The sequence below is a fragment of the Saimiri boliviensis genome, chromosome 4 (assembly GCF_048565385.1).
Source record: "Saimiri boliviensis isolate mSaiBol1 chromosome 4, mSaiBol1.pri, whole genome shotgun sequence".
Taxonomy (NCBI): Eukaryota; Metazoa; Chordata; class Mammalia; order Primates; family Cebidae; genus Saimiri; species Saimiri boliviensis.
In genome coordinates, this window is record NC_133452.1 from 10,254,334 (window position 1) to 10,272,757 (window position 18,424).

Here is an 18,424-nt window from a genome sequence, read left to right on the forward strand (position 1 = left end):
TTGAATGATGAGACAGCAAGCACCTGACCATGCTAAGGTAGTAATGATGCTAGTCAACCATCTAGTGGAAATTACCAGGAGATTAGAAACTCTGGTGGTGAGTTCCCATTCAGGTAAGCTCCAGGAGAGCAAAGAGACAGCACCAGGAAAAGAGATCACCCTTGAGTTCCCATCTGCTGCGACTCAGGTTTTTTAAAGGTTCTGAAAAGATCATAGTGGAGGGGGAGCTGGGGAATTGTGTATTTCCTCTCTAGCATCTGCTAAACAAACATCTTGGGCATCAGGCCAAGCTGTGGGCTGCTTCACAGAACCACAATGCTCTTCCTCCAAGCCAAAGTTAGGCTTACACTTTTCATTTTATCAGAAAGGTCTTTTGAGTTCACGACAATCTCTTTTTCTTCAGGTTTCAATCTCAGAAGGGTTTAGTATATTTTTGGATTGCCAGTCAATACATTTCACAAATGACAGTCTCTTTATTCCTTGTAGTGGTGCTTGGAAGCTCATATGTGATATTACAGTAGCGGTAATTACCAATGTCCAACCTGCCGATATTGCACAGGACTAGTCTTTGTTGGCTGGCCAAACTTTTGTCATTTTGTCCTTTCTAACCAGTGAAACACTGGGTTGTAGCTGATGAAATGGGGCAAAAAATATATATGTGATCTGCCCTAGCAAGTAAAAGAATCACTCACCCTCCATCAAATAACGGGGAGGCTCGGGTTCTTGAACGCCAAACTTAGCTGCCTGGGCCGTCTGGCCACAAGAGCTGCCACTCCACTGAGTAGTTCTGATCGCCTTCTGATATGGCAGGCCTGGGAGCATCCCTTTCTCCTGCATGTCCATGTGAAACATCTTTATCTGCAGAGATATTCAGTTGATTTAAGGGCATAACCCTCTCAGTTAGAGAAAATCCCTTCTTAGCTCAAGAATTACCTCCAAAGACGCATACAAAGGTATTTATGGGAGACACAACATCTGGGATTGGCTTTAAAATTCTTCAGCATTAATAACTGCAAAAAACAAGACAAGAGTGGAGTTAAATAAGAAGAAACTGTGGAATGCTGACAATTGCTGAACCTGAGTAATTTTATGTATTTATATATTTTGTTAACTAAATTGAAAGGCCAAGAAGAAAACTAAAGCACCCCAAGGTAGCATCACAGGAACAGATATTCTAGGACTGAGGGCACAAAGGAGAAGATTTGCATTATTAAAACTTGTAAATCTAGAGGAGACACCATGGCCCTGGGATCCAGGCTTCTGAGGAAGGGGCACCTTCCTGGCAGCAAGCAAGTGCCGGGATCTTTGAAGTGAGGTCTGATGACGCTGGTGCTGCATGTGCTGGAACAGCTGCAAAGTGGACTCAGCTGCTGCTACAGAAGAACTTGCAGCTGCCAGGGTGAAGAAGCATGTCTAGAGGAAGATCGTTAAGGCGAGAATCATAGGATCACAAGCAGACATGGAACCCGTAGGGAGCAAGCAGGAAGGAGTATGTTCCCTTTCCTTCTTCTCCAGCCTTCTCTCTTGAGCCCCTAGTTAGCAAAACCTAAGAGAGAGCCAGTGGCAAAGCAGACATGTTTGCAGAGCGTCAGCTCGAGCACCGCATAGCTAAGCAGAGACAGCTGGTTATTGATGGACAATGTAATAACTGGCACAATGGGCTTACTTTGCCCCCTGTGTTTGTGCTCATCTTTCCCAACTTAGTTCATTCATTCAATAAACCTTGAGCTAGATGTCCAGTGCTATTCTAGAGTGGAGGATATGATATTAACAAGACGGACATCATCCCTGCCCTGGGACTTCAGTCAAGCTTGGCTTTTTTTTTTTTTTTTTTTCAGTCTTTCACTCTTCTAATAGATTCCAGCCTCTGGCTCTACCCCAGCTGCTGTGCACCCCATTGTAGTGTGTTGTTGTTGTCTTTTGATTATTCTTAAAATATACATAATATAAAGTATACACAACATAAAATTTACCATCTTAATTATTTTTTAATGTACGATTCAGTGGCATTAAGTACATTTACATTGTTGCGGAACTGTCTTCATCATCTAGCTCCAGAACTCTTTTTTATCTTGAAAAACTGGGCTGGATGCAATGACTCACACCTGTAATCCCAGCACTTTGGGAGGCCAAGGGAGGTGGATCACCTGAGGTTGAGAGTTCAAGACCAGCCTGACCAACATGGAGAAACCCTACCTCTACTAAAAATACAAAATTAGCTGGGCATGATGGTGCATGCCTGTAATCCCAGCTACTTGGGAGGCTGAGGCAGGAGAATCACTTGAACCCAAGAGGCAGAGGTTGTGGTGAGCTGAAATTGTGCCATTGCACTCCAATCTGGGCAACAAGAACGAAACTCCATCTCAAAAGAAGAAGGAGAAGGAGAAGGAGAAGGAGGGAGGAGGAAGAAGGAAGAAGGAAGAAGAAGAAGACTGGGTGCAGTGGCTCACACCTGTAATCCCAGCACTTTGGGAGGCTGGGATGGGAGGATCAACTGAGGTCAGGAGTTCAAGACCAGCCTGACCAACAAAGTGAAACCCCATCTCTACTAAAAATACAAAAATAGCTGGGCATGGTGGTGGGCACCTATAATCCCAACTGTCAGGAGGCTGTGGCAGGAGAATCACTTGGACCTGGGAGGCAGAGGTTGCAGTGAGCCGAGATCGCACCACTGGACTCCAGCCTGGGCGACAAGAGCAAAACTCCATCTCAAAAAACAAAATGAAAACAAACAACAAATTCCCCACCCCTTCCTTCCTCCAGCCCCTGGCAACCACCATTCTACTTTCTGACTCTATGAATTTGTCTACTCCGTATAATTGGAGGCATACAGCATTTGTCCTGTTGTGACTGGTATGTTTCACTTTGCATATTGTCCTCAAGGTTCATCCATGTCAGAACTTCCTCTCTAAGGCTCAGTAATATTCCGTTGTTGGTATATTTCACATTTTGCTGATCCATTCACTCTTTAACACGTGTTTGGTTTGTTTGCACCTTTTGGCTACTGTGAATAATGCTGCTATGAACATTGATGTATCTGTACAAGTCCCTGCTTTCAGCTCTTTTGAATATATGCCTATGAGTAAAACTGCTTGTTCATATGGTAATTCCATGTTTAACTTCTTGAGAAACCACTCCATGTGTTCACAGCAATCATATCATTTTACATTCCCACCAGCAAACGATATTGATGAGAGTTCCAGTTTCTCCATATCCATGCCAACACTTGTTATTTTTCTTCTTTTAACAGCCACAGGTGTGAAGTGGCCCACTCTGGGCTCTGACATAAATTCAGCCTGAACACATCATGTTTCGGCACAGTGTCCTCAATTGAGACAGTGGCTCAGTTGTCACCCTTGCAGACTTTCAGTCAGACCAGGCCTTCTCTCCTTTTCCAAACCACTTTCTTTTTATTGGCTTTTGGAAGCTTCAACACGTCTCAGAGAGAAGGTTTGTAGTCTCTTGATAGAATAAGCTCAATGCTATAAAATCAGAGATGCAATGTTATAAAATCAGAGATGCAGAAAGAAACCAAGAAAGAACTTTTTTTTTTTTTTTTGAGACGGAGTTTCACTCTTGTTACCCAGGCTGGAGTGCAATGGCGCGATCTCGGCTCACCACAACCTCCGCCTCCTGGGTTCAGGCAATTCTCCTGCCTCAGCCTCCTGAGTAGCTGGGATTACAGGCACGTGCCACCATGCCCAGCTAATTTTTTTGTATTTTTAGTAGAGACGGGGTTTCACCATGTTGATCAGGATGGTCTCGATCTCTTGACCTCGTGATCCACCTGCCTCGGCCTCCCAAAGTGCTGGGATTACAGGCTTGAGCCACCGCGCCCGGCCAGAACTTTCATCTACTTACTGCCTTGGCTGTGAAGAAACAAAAGAACTTTCATCTACCTTTGATGCCCAGTAGCGTGAGCACTGATGCGGCAGGAGACCTCTCCAATCTCATCTGGAGGCGCAGCAGCAGGGGTGGCCTGGGCCCCAGCAGCAACTGCAGCACTGGCTACCAGTGAGCCGGCTGGGCACCAACCTGAATATCCAGTAACTGGACAAACACACTATGACCATTGAGTGTAATTTCATGCTAGCATTATGCCTCAAAAACATCTTTGATGACACAGGAAAGCCATATGATTTCATTGGTACAAAAACCTAAATACAAAAAAGTAATGATGTTAAATATTACAAACATGCCCTCTAAAAGACTAAGAAAAAGTACATCAAAGTGTTAGGACTTATCTATGGTACAGGTCAATTTTAAATCTCTATTTTCCTACTTCCCAGCTGCTTTATAATAAGCATTTAACGTATTTTAATCAGAAAAAAAGGAAAAATTATTAAGCAAACACACCAGTGGCTGTAGTGGGTTCACTAAACTGGCTGCCAGCCAGGGACAGCACATGGAACTGCCTGGAACTCTGCCAGAGAAAAACCAGAACGGGGACAGTAGCCGAGAGGATTCAGCTATTTTTATAACTGCTGCCATTGTTACCTGAGCCTTCGCTTCCCTCTCCAGCCTGGTGTGGTGTGGACAAGGGTGACAAAGAGTTTATAGGAAACATACAACCCCCAGCTCATTGCCGTCTCATAATAGAAAGAACCCTGGTGGTCCGGCACGGTGGCTCACGCCTGTAATCCTAGCACTTTGGGAGGCTGAGGCGGGCTGATCACGAGGTCAGGAGATCAAGACCAGCCTGATCAACATGGTGAAACTCCATCTCTACTAAAAATACAAAAATTAGTTGGGCATGGTGGCACATGCCTGTAATCCCAGCTGCTCGGGAGGCTGAGGCAAGAGAATCGCTTGAGCCCAGGAGGCAGAAGTTGCAGTGAGCCGAGATGGCATCACTGCACTCCAGCCTGGGCAACAGACTGCGAAAGAAAGAAAGAAAAACCCTGGAATTAGGGAAAGCACCATTAGCTACTGAGATGTTTACTGATGAAAGGCCCCTCTCTTTTTCCTCCATAATTGTTGTATAAATGAGCCAGAGGCGGCCTTGTGTGTTGGCCTACAATGGTTCTGTGTTGTGTAGACCTTCACAGCAGGCTAGGACCATTAGCTCAAAGCCCACCGGCACCAAACTCAAATTCTTCCACACTGATTGCTTTAAATATAGTCCAGAGAAATACATTTTTAGTGATTTAGAGCCTATCTACTGTACACAGCCCACAAAACTGCCCAACATCTGCTAAGCCACAGGTAAGACAAACCCTGTTGCTATAAACTACCCTGAATTAGTCTGTATATTAATATAATATAGTATACATTATAGAATGTATATACATTTATGTGTCAGTTAACTGTGGGGTATGTCATTAGACAATTCTGTCGTTATGCGAACATCAGAACGAAGGGCATTTTAAAAACTGTTTAAATGGTACGCCTGTATAGGGCACTTACCACGAATGAAGGCTGTAGGACTAGAAGTTGCTCTGGATGTCAGCAAGTGAGTGGTGCGTGAACGTGAAGTGCAGGGCATTACTGTACACGACAATAGACTTTAGACTCACTGTACACTTAGGGAACACTACATTTATTTTTAAACATTTATTTCTTCAATAATAAATTAACCTTAGTTTACTGTAACTTATTCACTTTATAAACTTTGAAATTTTTTGTAACTTTTTGGCTCTTTTGTAATAATATTTAGCTTAAAACACAAACACATTGTACAGCTGTACAAAACATTTTCTTTCTTTATATCCCTATTCTATAAGTTTTTTCTATTAAAATTTTGTTTACGCTTTTTTGTGGAAGACTAAGACACAGACACACACATAAGCCTAGGCCTGCATAGGGTCAGGACCATCCCCTATCACTATCTTCCAACTCCACATCTTGCCCCACTGGGAAGTGCTCAGGGGCAATATGGAGCTGTCATCTCCTGTGGTCACAATGCCTTCTTCTGGATGCCTCCTGAAGGACCTGCCTGAGGCTGTGACCATTCATTTTTTAATAAATAGTCATACACTCTAAAATAACAGTAAAAAGTGTAGTATGGTAAATACATAAGCCAGTAACATAGTTGCTTATTATGATTATCAAGCATCATGTACTATGCATAACTATATGTGCTATACTATTCTATGCTTGCCACTCAGTAGGCTGTACACACCAGCAGCATGACACACACATGAGTTAAGTCTTGCACTACAACATCACAGAAGCTATGATGTCACCAGGCAATAGGGATTCTTCAGCTCCATTATAATCTTATGGAATCACCATCATATATGAGGTCCATCATGGACCAAAATGTCATTGTGCAGTGGATGACTGCATACATTCTGATATATTATATACACAGGTATCTATACCTATATACACACACTGTCTATATTTTGTCTGTGTACACACACAAAATATATTATATGTAACATACTATTTATATATATTATATATTATACTTTATATATATATATATATATATATATATATATATATATATATATATATATATTTTGAGACAGACTCTCATTCTGTCACCCAGGCTAGAGTGTAGTGTTGTGATCTTGGCTCACTGCAACCTCCACCTCTTGGGTTCAAGCAATTCTTCTGCTTCAGCCTCCCGAGTAGCTGGGACTACAGGCGCCTGCCACCATGCCTGGCTAATTTTTGTATTTTTAGTAGAGACAGGGTTTCACCATGTTGGCCAGGCTGATCTCAGACTTCTGACCTCAAATGATCCACCCACCTTAGCCTCCCAAAGTCCTGGGATTACAGGCATGAGCCACCGCCCCCTGCAAGTATATTATCTCTGTATGTGCATACACACACACAGAGGGAGAGAGATTTATAAGGAATCACCTCATACAATTACAGAGGCTCAGAGGTCCTAGGACTTGTAGCTGGCAAGCTGGAGATCCAGGAGAGCCCATGGTGGAAGTTTCAGTCCAGGTCCTAAGGCAAGGGAAGACCTCTGTCCTGCTGAAAAGATGTTCAGGCCAAGCTAGTGAATTCCTTCTTACTCAGCCTTTTTTATTCTACTCAGGCCTCCACAGATTGGATGAGGTCCCTCTATACTGGTGAAGGCAGTTCGTTTGACTTGGTCTCACAATCCAAGTATTGATCACATCCAGAATTGCTTCCACAGATACAACAGAATAACATTTAACCACATTTCTGGGCATCTCAAGACCTAGTCAAGCTGATGTAACATTAACTATCACAGATCTCAAACTGCTTTGGCCCTTTGGAAGTCTCTGACCCAGAGACTCCCCGCTTTGTTGCTGAGTGATGTCACCTAGACACACAAGCCCCCTCTTTGCCTCCCCTTTGGCCCCGGTGTTCCCTTACCCTCTTCTCCTTCTGAGAGAGTCTTCTGCTATGAGGGAGCCCCCTCTTCGCAAGCAGCCCTGCTCAAGCATCCCCCGTAAAGCTGATTGTGTGACGTTGCCTCTTCCTGATTCTCCTTGAAACACCCAAGCTGACCACAGCAGTCCTCATCACATCATTAACGAACTTTCTTTTGACCCTTCTGTCCATGTCCAAACTCTTACTGGAAAAAAAGATCACTTTCAAATCAACGTGTCCTCTGCATCAAATCTGTCTCCAAAGGGCTGAGCCCAGTGGCTCACGCCTGTAATCCCAATACTTTGGGAGGCTGAGGTGGGCGGATCACTTGAGGTCAGGAGTTCGAGACCAGCCTGGCCAACAAAGCAAAACCTCATCTCTACTAAAAATACTAAAATTAACCAGGTACGGTGGTGGGCACCTGTAGTCCCAGCTACTTGGGAGCTGGGAGTTCCAGCTACTCAGGAGACTGAGGCATGAGAATAGCTTGAATCCAGGAGGTGGAGGTTGCAGTGAGCCAAGATCACACCACTGCACTCCAGCCTGGGCAATAGAGAGAAACTCTGTCTCAAAAACAAAAACAAAAACAAAAAACAATCTGCCTCCAAGTTCCTTGAATTTCTTATCCCTAGCTCAAGAATTCTGGGTAGAGCGTGCATTGGGAAAGGAGAAGCAGGCAGGGTGAATTAATATCCTGTCTTCTTTCAATCAACTTGGCAAAGTCAGAGCTTAAAACGCAAACTACTTTGAGACCTTTAGTGGTTCCTAAGTACTGAAAAGATTATGACACCCACTATGAACTTCAAATAAGAACAATACTAAGTCATAAAACTCAAAACTTATATGTATGCTGAAAGCAAAAATAATTTCTAGATCCTTCTGGATGCAAAGTGCTGAGTTTATTGAAAACGAATGTTTTATTTAAATTTTTCTTATTCTGCTTTGTTTTTGAGCCTGTGACTTTCTGGCATGCTTAGTACAAAGCAATCCTATATGGCTTACACTCAAGTATGAAGAAATAAAAAATCTCTGAACCAGGATCACATTTATGCGTATCACAGTGCATGGCATGCAGAAGATGCTTAATAAATGTTTGCACTAATTTGGAAAATAAAGTAGAAAATTATAATGACCACTTTAAAGCCATATACTGTGGAGAACTGTATTTTTCTTCCAGCTCTCCTTAAGCCACTAAAATAATGTGACATGGAAAGTATTGCACTATATTTATTGTTGTTTCTTTTTTAAAAAGAATATAAAGCTCCAGTTTCAATAAAGCCTGTAAAAATATCAAAAGGGAAAACTGTTCCTTCTTATCCAAACATTCAAGATTTCTAAATTTAAATAGTGAGTTTTTTTTCCCCCTCAGATCTCTTTTTGGTAGATGGAGGCTCCACTGTTATATAACGCTTTCTGTTGCCAAAATACAATGTAAATTAACCAAAAGGTTAAAACCGTACCTTTAAAAATATCTTAGACATTTGTTTGAATCATGGAAAGAAAGAGTGGTAGGCAACTGACCTCTGATCTTTATTTGCCTGTTATTTGGCAATTAATAAGTATATTTAGAAATGTTCTTTCCATCATAAAAATATTGGAAATTGTTAATGTTCCTCATAAAAAATATGACAGACAGAACTTGTAAAATCCTATTTATAGCCTTTTCAGCAGAAAACTAAAGAATAATTGATTTGGCTTATTAAGCTCTGCCTATCCCTATCTCTGGAAGCCAACAAAACTCCAAACTCCCAAGTTCTTAAATGTCAGAACCCTGTGATTAAATATCTTGATATCTACAATCTGTCTGAGGCTATTATCTGTGGAAATGTATTTGCTTCTGCCAAATGTATTATTATTCCCTAAAACACTGGGTGGTTGGGATTTTCTCTTGGTTAAAAGTTATCTAATATTCAAATGAGCATGTATTTTCTTTTTTTTTTTTTTTTTTTTTGAGACGGAGTTTCACTCTTGTTACCCAGGCTGGAGTGCAATGGCGCGATCTCGGCTCACCGCAACCTCCGCCTCCTGGGCTCAGGCAATTCTCCTGCCTCAGCCTCCTAAGTAGCTGGGATTACAGGCACGCGCCACCACGCCCAGCTAGTTTTTTTGTATTTTTAGTAGAGACGGGGTTTCACCATGTTGACCAGGATGGTCTCGATCTTTCGACCTCGTGATCCACCCGCCACGGCCTCCCAAAGTGCTGGGATTACAGGCTTGAGCCACCGCGCCCAGCCGAGCATGTATTTTCGACTCCTGGAGAAATGTACCCCAGCAAGGGAGTGCAAACCAGACAGAGGCAACATCTTCCAAAACTTCAGATCAGCCTCAAGTTAGCTCAGTTCATAATTAGATTCAGATGATCGAACTCACCCTATCTTCCTAACCAAAGTTTGCAGCACACACCTCTAGAAGAAGATAATAAGAATATCACCCATAACTGCAGCATTCTTAACTGGGGGTCTATTTACTCAGAAAGAGTCTGTGGCTAGCATTCCTGATACGGTTTGGCTCTGCGTCCCCACCCAAATGTCATCTTGTAGCACCCATAATCCCCACGTGTTGTGGGAGGGACCCGGTGGGAGATGACTGAATCATGGGGGTGGGTCTTTCCCATGCTGTTCTCATGATAGTGAATGGGTCTCATGAGATCCAATGGTTTTAGAAGTGCGAGTTTCTCTGCTCAAGCTATCTTGCCTGCTGCCACTCGCTTCTCCTTGTCTTCTGCCGTAATTGTGAGGCTTCCCCAGCCACATGCAATTTTAAGTCCAATTAAACCTCTTTCTTTTGTAAATTGCTCAGGCTTGGGTATGTCTTTATCAGCAGCAGCATGACGGACGGTTTTCATATAATTGGTTTTTTGTAATCTCATAGATTTCACTTTCTGCATTTAAAAATATTCTTCAAGAAGACCTTAAACTTCTCTAGATTGAAAAAGGATTCCTGAGACACATTTCTTAGATACAACATCCAGAATTCAATCAAAAGTTTCCAGAGACACACGGACAAAATAGAACCAAGAATAAAAATCAATTTCATTTCTATATACTAGCAACAGGAAACCTAAGTATAGCAACCTCCCTGCCATCTACAATAGCAACAAAAACTGTAGGGTGCCTAGAAATAAATCTAATAAAATATGTGCAAGACCATTACTCAGAAAGTTATTAAAACTGTTGAAATTTATTTTAAAAGAACTATAAATGGAAAAAGATTTTATATTCATGTGTAAAAAATAATATTACAAAAGCACAATTGTCCTCCAAAACTGATCTATACATTCTATACAATTCCAAATAAAATCTCCACAGGATTTTCATGTAACCTGAAAAGATATTCCAAAATGTATGTGAGATGTCAAAATTTTAAAATAGGCTAGTTCTGGACCGGGTGCGGTGGCTCATGCCTGTAATCCCAGTACTTTGGGAGGCTGAGGAGGGCAGATCATAAGGTCAGAATATCGAGACCATCCTGGCCATGGTGAAATCCCGTCTCTAATAAGATACACACACAAAAAAATTAGCCGGGTGTGGTGGCACGTGCCTGTGGTCCCAGCTACTCAGGAGGCTGAGGCAGGGGAATCACCTGAATCCGGGAGACAGAGGTTGCAGTGAGCCGAGATTGTGCCACTGCACTCCAGCCTGGTGAAAGAGCAAGACTCCGTCTAAAAATAAATAAATAAAATAATACAATAAAATAAAATAGGTTAGTTCTGCAGGGATACATGTGAACGTGTATTTTATTAGGAAGTACTCCCAGAAAGAAAAACGTAGTGCAACAGAGAATGCAAATGAATCCAAAAGGATCTGGGGAGAGCCCTGGCAACAGTTGCTCTATTATCCCTAAACAAAACGAACAGCAGAGGGAATTGCCCTTCAGATATCAAGACTTACGTAAGGCTATGGCAGTTACAGCACTGTGGACTTGCCAGAGAAATTTTTTAGCATTGACCAGGGGAAAATTCAGAGTGCTGGCAGAGCCATGCTCATTCTGAAAGCACGAAAGAACCCTTCCTTGTCTATTCCCAGCTCCTGGAGGTTGCTGGCAACCTTTGGGGTGTCTTGGCTTGTAGATGCCTCACTCCAACTTATCCTTCTTGTATCAGTCTGTTTTCACAAGACTAGGCAATGTACAAAAGAGAGGTTTATTGGACTTATGGTTTCAGTAAACCTGGGAAGGCCTCACAATCATGGCAAAGGTGAAAGGCACATCTTACGTGGTGGGAGATAAGAGAAAAGAGCTTGTGCAGGGAAACTCCCCTTTTAAAAACCATCAGATCTCATGAGACTCATGCACTATCAAGAGAGTAGTGCAGGAAAGACCTGCCCCATAATCAAATCACCTCTCCAGGGTTCCTTCCACGAGATGTGGGAATCACGTTAAGTTACAATTCGAGATGTTATTTGGGTGGGAACACAGCCAAACCATATCATTCCAACCCTGGCCTCTGTCAAATTGCGTGTCCTCACATTTCAAAACCAATCATGCCTTCCCAACAGTCCCCTAAATTCTTAACTCATTTCATTGTTAACTCAGAAGTCCACAGTCCAACATCTCATCTGAGACAAGGCAAGTCCCTTCTGCCTATGATCATGTAAAATCAAATCAAGCTAGGTACTTCCTAGATACAATGGGGCTAGAGGCATTGGGTACACATAGGCATTCCAAATGGGAAAAATCAGTCCCCCATGCAAGTCCAAAATCCAGCAGGGCAGTTAAATCTTAAAGCGCCAAAATGATCTTCTTTGACAACATGTCTCACGTCTGGGTCATGCCAATGCAAAAGGTGGGTTCCCATGGTCTTGGGAAGCTCTGCCTTGTGGCTCTGCAGGGTACAGCCTCCCTCCTGGCTGCTTTCACAGGCTGGTGTTGAGTGTCTGCAGCTTTTCCAGGCACACAGTGCAAGCTGTCAGTGAATCTATCATTCTGGGGTCTGGAGGACAGTGGCCTTCTTCTCACAGCTCCACTAGGCGGTGCCCCAGTAGAGACTCTGTGTGGGGGCATTTCCCTTCTGCACTGCCCTTGCAGAGGTTCTCCATGAGAGCCCCACCCCTGCAGCAAACTTCTGCCTGAGCATCCAGGTGTTTCCATATATCTTCTGAAATCTAGGCAGAGGTTCCCAAACCCATTCTTGATTCCTGTGCACTCACAGGCTCAACACCACATGGAAGCTGGCAAGGCTTGGGCCTTGCACCCTCTGACGCCATGGCCTGAGCTCTAGGTTGGCCCCTTTCAGCCATGGCTGTGGCAGCTGAGATGCAGGGCACCAAGTCTCTAGGCTGCACACAGCATGGGGACCCTGGGCCCAGACCACAAAACCACTTTTTCCTCCTAAGCCTCCAGGCCTGTGATGGAAGGGGCTGCTGTGAAGACCTCTGACATACTCTGGAGACATTTTCCCCATTGTCTTGGGGATTAACGTTTGGCTTCTCATTACTTATGCAAATTTCTGCAGCTGACTTGAATTTCACCTCAGAAAATAGGATTTTATTTTCTGTTACATTGTCAGACTGCACAAATTTTACAAGCTTTTATGCTCTATTTCCCTTTTAAAACTGAGTGCCTTTAACAGCCCCCAAGCCACCTCTTTAATGCTTTGCTGCTTAGAAATTTCTTCCACCAGATAACCTAAATCATTTTTCTCAAGTTCAAAGTTCCACAAATCTCTAGGGCAGGGGCAAAATGCTGCTAGTCTCTTTGCTAAAACATAACAAGGGTCAACTTTGCCCCAGTTCCCAACAATTTCTTCATCTTTATCTGAGTCCATCTCAGCCTGGACCTTATTCTTCATATTATGATCAGCATTTTGGTCAAAACCATTCAACAAGTCTCTAGGAAGTTCCAAACTTTCCCACATCTTCCTGTCTTCTTCTGAGCTCTCCAAACCAGTCTCTGCCTGTTACCCAGTTCCAAAGTTGCTTCCACATTTTTGGGTATATTTTCAGCGAAGCCTCATTCTACTGGTACCAATTTACTGTTTTCACACTGCTGATAAAGACATACCTGAGACTGAGCAGTTTACTAAAGAAAGAGGTTTATTGGACTTACAGTTCCAAGTGGCTGAGGATGCCTCACAATCATGGCAGAAGGTGAAAGGCACATCTCACACAGCCGCAGACAAGAGAAGAGAGCTTGTGCAGGGAAACTTCCATTTTTAAAACCATCAGCTCTTGTGAGACTCATTCACTATCATGAGAACAGTGTGGGAAAGATCCGCCCACATAATCAAATCACCTCCCACCAGGTTCCTCCCATGATATGTGGAAATTATAGGAGTTACAATTCAAGATGATATTTGGGTGGGGACACAGCCAAACCATATCACTTCTGTCTTCACACGATTCTCTTACAAGGACATCTGTCATTGCCTTTAGTGTCGACCCTAACCCAGCATAACATCAATATAATTTAACTAATTACAGCTATAATAATCTATTTACAAACCAGTTTACATTTTGAGGTCCAGGTGGACATATGGCTAAGAGTCATAAAAAGATGCTCAACCACTTTTATGATCTGGTGAATGTAAATTAAGTCCACAACATTATACCATTTACACCCTGCAGATTGAAAAAACACTGAGAAGTACAAAGAGAATGTGGATCAAGTAGATTCATATATTGTAGATGGTAGTGTAAATTGGTTCACTTGATCTGACTGGCCAAACTTGAAAGCACTTTGGAATTGTTTTATAAATTTGACCTAGTAATCTTACTCCTAGCTATATACCCAAGAGAAATTCTTGCAGAAGTATACAAGGAGACATATATAGAAAAGTTTTTAAGCAGCAATGTTTCCACATTTCAAAAAAAAACCTGGAAACAGTCCACTGACAAGAGGATAAATAAAATTTTATATATTTACCCACTGGAATATATTTTAGCATTCAAAATAAATGAACTACACTACACACGAAGACATTGAATCACTCTGCATAATGCTGAGTGGAAAAAACAACATGAAGAAAACTACATAGACTATGATGTGATTTTTAGAGACTTCCAAAACACACAAAATAAGCTATATATCATGTAGCACACAGATATGACAAAATGCTAATTGCAAGAGAGCGATAAAGAGAAAAAATTTAAGGTAGCTGTCTATGCAGTCATAAGTACGTTAAACATGGACACCGTATCTGCCTTGATCAAATTTTCAAAAGCAAAATCTGAGTGTGATACACAGGAAGGCAAAAAGGTAAATCAATCATTTGTTAATAGTATATGTATATATAGATATATGAAAGCTTTCTTTGTTCATTCATTTAACCTTTATTGAGACATGAAAACTGTTAAAGATAAGACCTCTCCGGAGACTCATTGCTAAGGACAAAGGGTTGAGGGACCTGAGTTGGAACATTCTGGGAAAGGAAAGGCTCCAAACTGCAGGGGGAGGTAGGGTGCATAAAGATATTTTGTTTTAAAATATTTAAGCTCCTTGGTGAAAGAAGATGTCTTAGGTTGGTACAAAAGTAATCAGTTTTTGCCTTTACTTTCCATGGCAAACACTGCAATAACTTTTGCACCAACCTATGGATCCCTGTTAATTATTACATAATGCATCTTTTATTCATAACGGTGTGTCCTGTTAATCTCTTTATCAAACCAGTTTCATTCTTCTGAGTTCCTTGTTTTGCCATGCTCTTGGCCTTGTGCATTATCATCTAATTTATCTTCTATTCTCTCCAAGATGCTTTAGGACTGCCCTTCAGGCTTCCACCCCCATCTGCTTATGTCTTCCCTCTGTACCCACCCACTTCCAGGCTCTGCTCCAGAACATTTATGATGTTTGCGGCCCTCAGGGCACAGGACCACGGGATCTGTTTTTAGCAGGAACAACCACCAGGTGAGATGGACTTGCGAGGTGGGAATTCCAGATACTCCCCGGAATCAGTACCCAAGTCTCCACACAAAGTTCTCCACTATCTGGGTTTTTCTCTTGTTTGCAAGCAGTGTTGGTGCAGCTGAATGCAGAAGCTTTCATTAAAATCTGAAAACAGAACACTGGAGCAGCCCCAGTTCCATTTCCTCCGTGAAGTGTAAGCGTAACATACCCCACTGCAGCAGCTGGGCTGGAGGAGGAAGGCAGGGGAACACGTGAAGAGCCAGAACACCAAGACTCGTTTCTCAACAGCGCAGCTCTGCCCTGCTTATCTCTCTGAAAGATCTGAAGCTTGAAGGAATGTCTTAATCTCTCCTCAGTGATTCCTCATGGCATCTACATGACATGTCAATTTCTCAACTTCCTCTTCAGGATAAACAGTGAAAGTGGATCTTTGGACAGTATGGCAATGAATCTAATACTGAGTAAGATGAAGAGCAAAGCTGTGGGCTCAGGCCATCATAGTTTGAATTCTGGTTCTAACACTGACTAGTTTCAGGACAGAGAGAATGTGTGGAGAGGTAGAATCTCCTCTGACTCAATCTCCATTCTAATCTCAGGCTGTGAATCAGCCAGGGGCTGAGACCTCTGCTGGGAATGCTTCTTGAGAACGTTTTCCCTGTGAAGATCTCCACCATTCAACAGATACTTCTGAGACCTAAGATCTCCTTTCTGCCTCATCTTCTGCATCAGCCCTTTTACTGAACTCAGATCAGCTCTGATGAGCCCCTCTGGTCACTTGGGGTCATCTCTTACCATGTGAGAGAGAGGGCATGGGCTCATCAGGCTTCACAGGCCACTTCCCAAGCATTATAACTTCATTCTGTTCTTCACTGTGCTGTTGTCTGTGCAGGGAGGGGAAGTGCAGGGCCCAGGGGCTGTCATATTTCTGTAGCGCTCAGCAATGTTCTGATGTTATTGGCATTGTCTTCCCTCACTTCTGTACATCAACTTTATGAAAAATAAGGGATATCATCAAAAGTTAGTGTCTTAGTCTGTTCAGGCTGCTATTATGAAATCCCATAAACTGGGTGGCTCATAAACAACAGAAATTGTTTCTCACATTTTTGGAGACTTGAAAGTCTAAGGTCAAGGCACTGGCAGGTTCAGTGTCTGGTGAGGGCTGCTTCCTGGTTCATGGACAACACCTTCTCATGGCGTCCTCACATGGTGGAGGGGGTGAAGGAGCTAATGGGAGCCTCTTTTGCAAGGGCACTAATCTCATTCATGAGGGCCCTGCCTTCAGGACCCATTTACCTCCCAAGAACTCTATCTCCAAATATCATCACATGAAGGGTTAGGATTTCAACATATGAATCTGGGACTACAGCATTCAGGACATACCAGCTGGACAGAAGGTCTGCAAGGAGAAGTCAAAAAACAGTCTAGCATGAGTGCTTGAAGCATTGTGGGAGAGGGTGCTGAGCCACTGTCCTGGAGGAGAAAATGGCTGGACATCGAGGACTAAGGCCACTAGGTTGATAGACACGCTTTGTCCGTAAAGAGATAATATAGATGATTCTTTTCCATATGTCTACAGCTAAAATTCAACTGGGAAATACCATTTTTCTTAGTCTGTAGAAATGAAAGAAAAGATCTGGGGATGCTAAACCCTCCAGAAACATAGTCAGCATTGTCATTCACTGGGTAAGCGGGAAGCAAGTTCCTAGCTTAGTCAGATGCAAAAGGAAAACTGCCCTTCAGCTTTCATCTATTTTCTCTCTTCTTGGAAGAAGAAAGACAGGAAGTGCTCAGTGGCTCAATTCAATTCTCATAAACATTCAACCATCTTCAACTAGAGCTAATGAGCCTGAGGATTTCTGATGATGTTTTATTGTGTTGTTATTTTGTTTTAAGTGTTTTAAGGAATGTTTTGAGCTTTTGACATTTGCCTAAGAGCAACTAATTCTAAAGGGTACACTTTGATTAAAGGCGTATGTCAATAAATCAATGTGATAATGACCTTTGCAGCTGAGTTCCTGAAAGATTTATCCTGCAACTTGGGACAAGGCTTGTGTTCCTTGTTGAAGATAGTGATGGTACAGAACCTGCAGGTGCTAATCAACCCAGTATGAGGAATGTTCTGGTTTTTAATTTGTTAGCAACTACATTTTATTCATGCTGTACCCAGAAGCCATATGTCAGATCCTTATCCTTCTAAAAACCCAACACAAAATTCTTGTGCATGAACATTTTTTTCCTGCTCTCTAAAAAGCTGGCCGGGCGTGGTGGCTCAAGCCTGTAATCCCAGCACTTTGGGAGGCCGAGGCAGGTGGATCACAAGGTCAAGAGATCGAGACCATCCTGGACAACATAGTGAAACCCCGTCTCTACTAAAAATACAAAACAATAACTGGGCATGGTGGCATGTGCCTGTAATCCCAGCTACTCAGGAGGCTGAGTCAGGAGAATTGCCTGGACCCAGGAGGCGGAGGTTGTGGTGAGCCGAGATCGCGCCATTGCACTCCAGCCTGGGTAACAAGAGTGAAACTCCGCCTCAAAAAAAAAAAAAGTTTCAATAACTCCCTCTGAATCCAGAGACTACAGTTTGATACGAGTGAACAAAATGGTCCCTGAGTATATAGAATTGGAATTCTATTACAGCTAATGTACCTGCTACAGAAAAATCTCTCATTTTTTAAATCACCTTGTGATTAACCCAAAACAGAATTTCTCAACTTAACACCAATCTCATCCAACAGGTTTGGATCAGGATGTCTGCTGATCCTTCTGCAAAGTTAAATCCACCAGGAAACAAGGAAGATTTGTCACCCCTGAGGTCAGGATTGTCAAACAGACGTGCTGCAGCCACACTGGAGAAAATTTCAGAAGGGGGAATTCCCAAAACACACTCCGCTGGAGGTGGCAAAGTTCAGCCACTACCAAATCTGGCTGCCACCTGTTTTTGTAAAACCTGCAAGCTAAGAATAGCTTTTTACATTTTTAAATGATTGAAGGGGAAGAAAAGAATTTCTATGACATGAAAATTACATGAAATTCAATTTCTGGTGTTCATAATGAATTTGTTGGCATGCAGCCATCCTCATTCATCTAAGCACGGTCTGCTTTCACACACCCACAGAGCTGTCATCGCAGCACAGGCTGTACAGTCCGCAAAGCCAAGAGCGGCTGCTATCCGGCCCTCAACAGCGGCTCCATTGGAATCAGGGGAGTCTGCACTCACTCGGCAATACAGGTTTGCGATGGGTTGTTTGATTGGCCTTGTGTCTTTGCCCCTTGCTGGAGA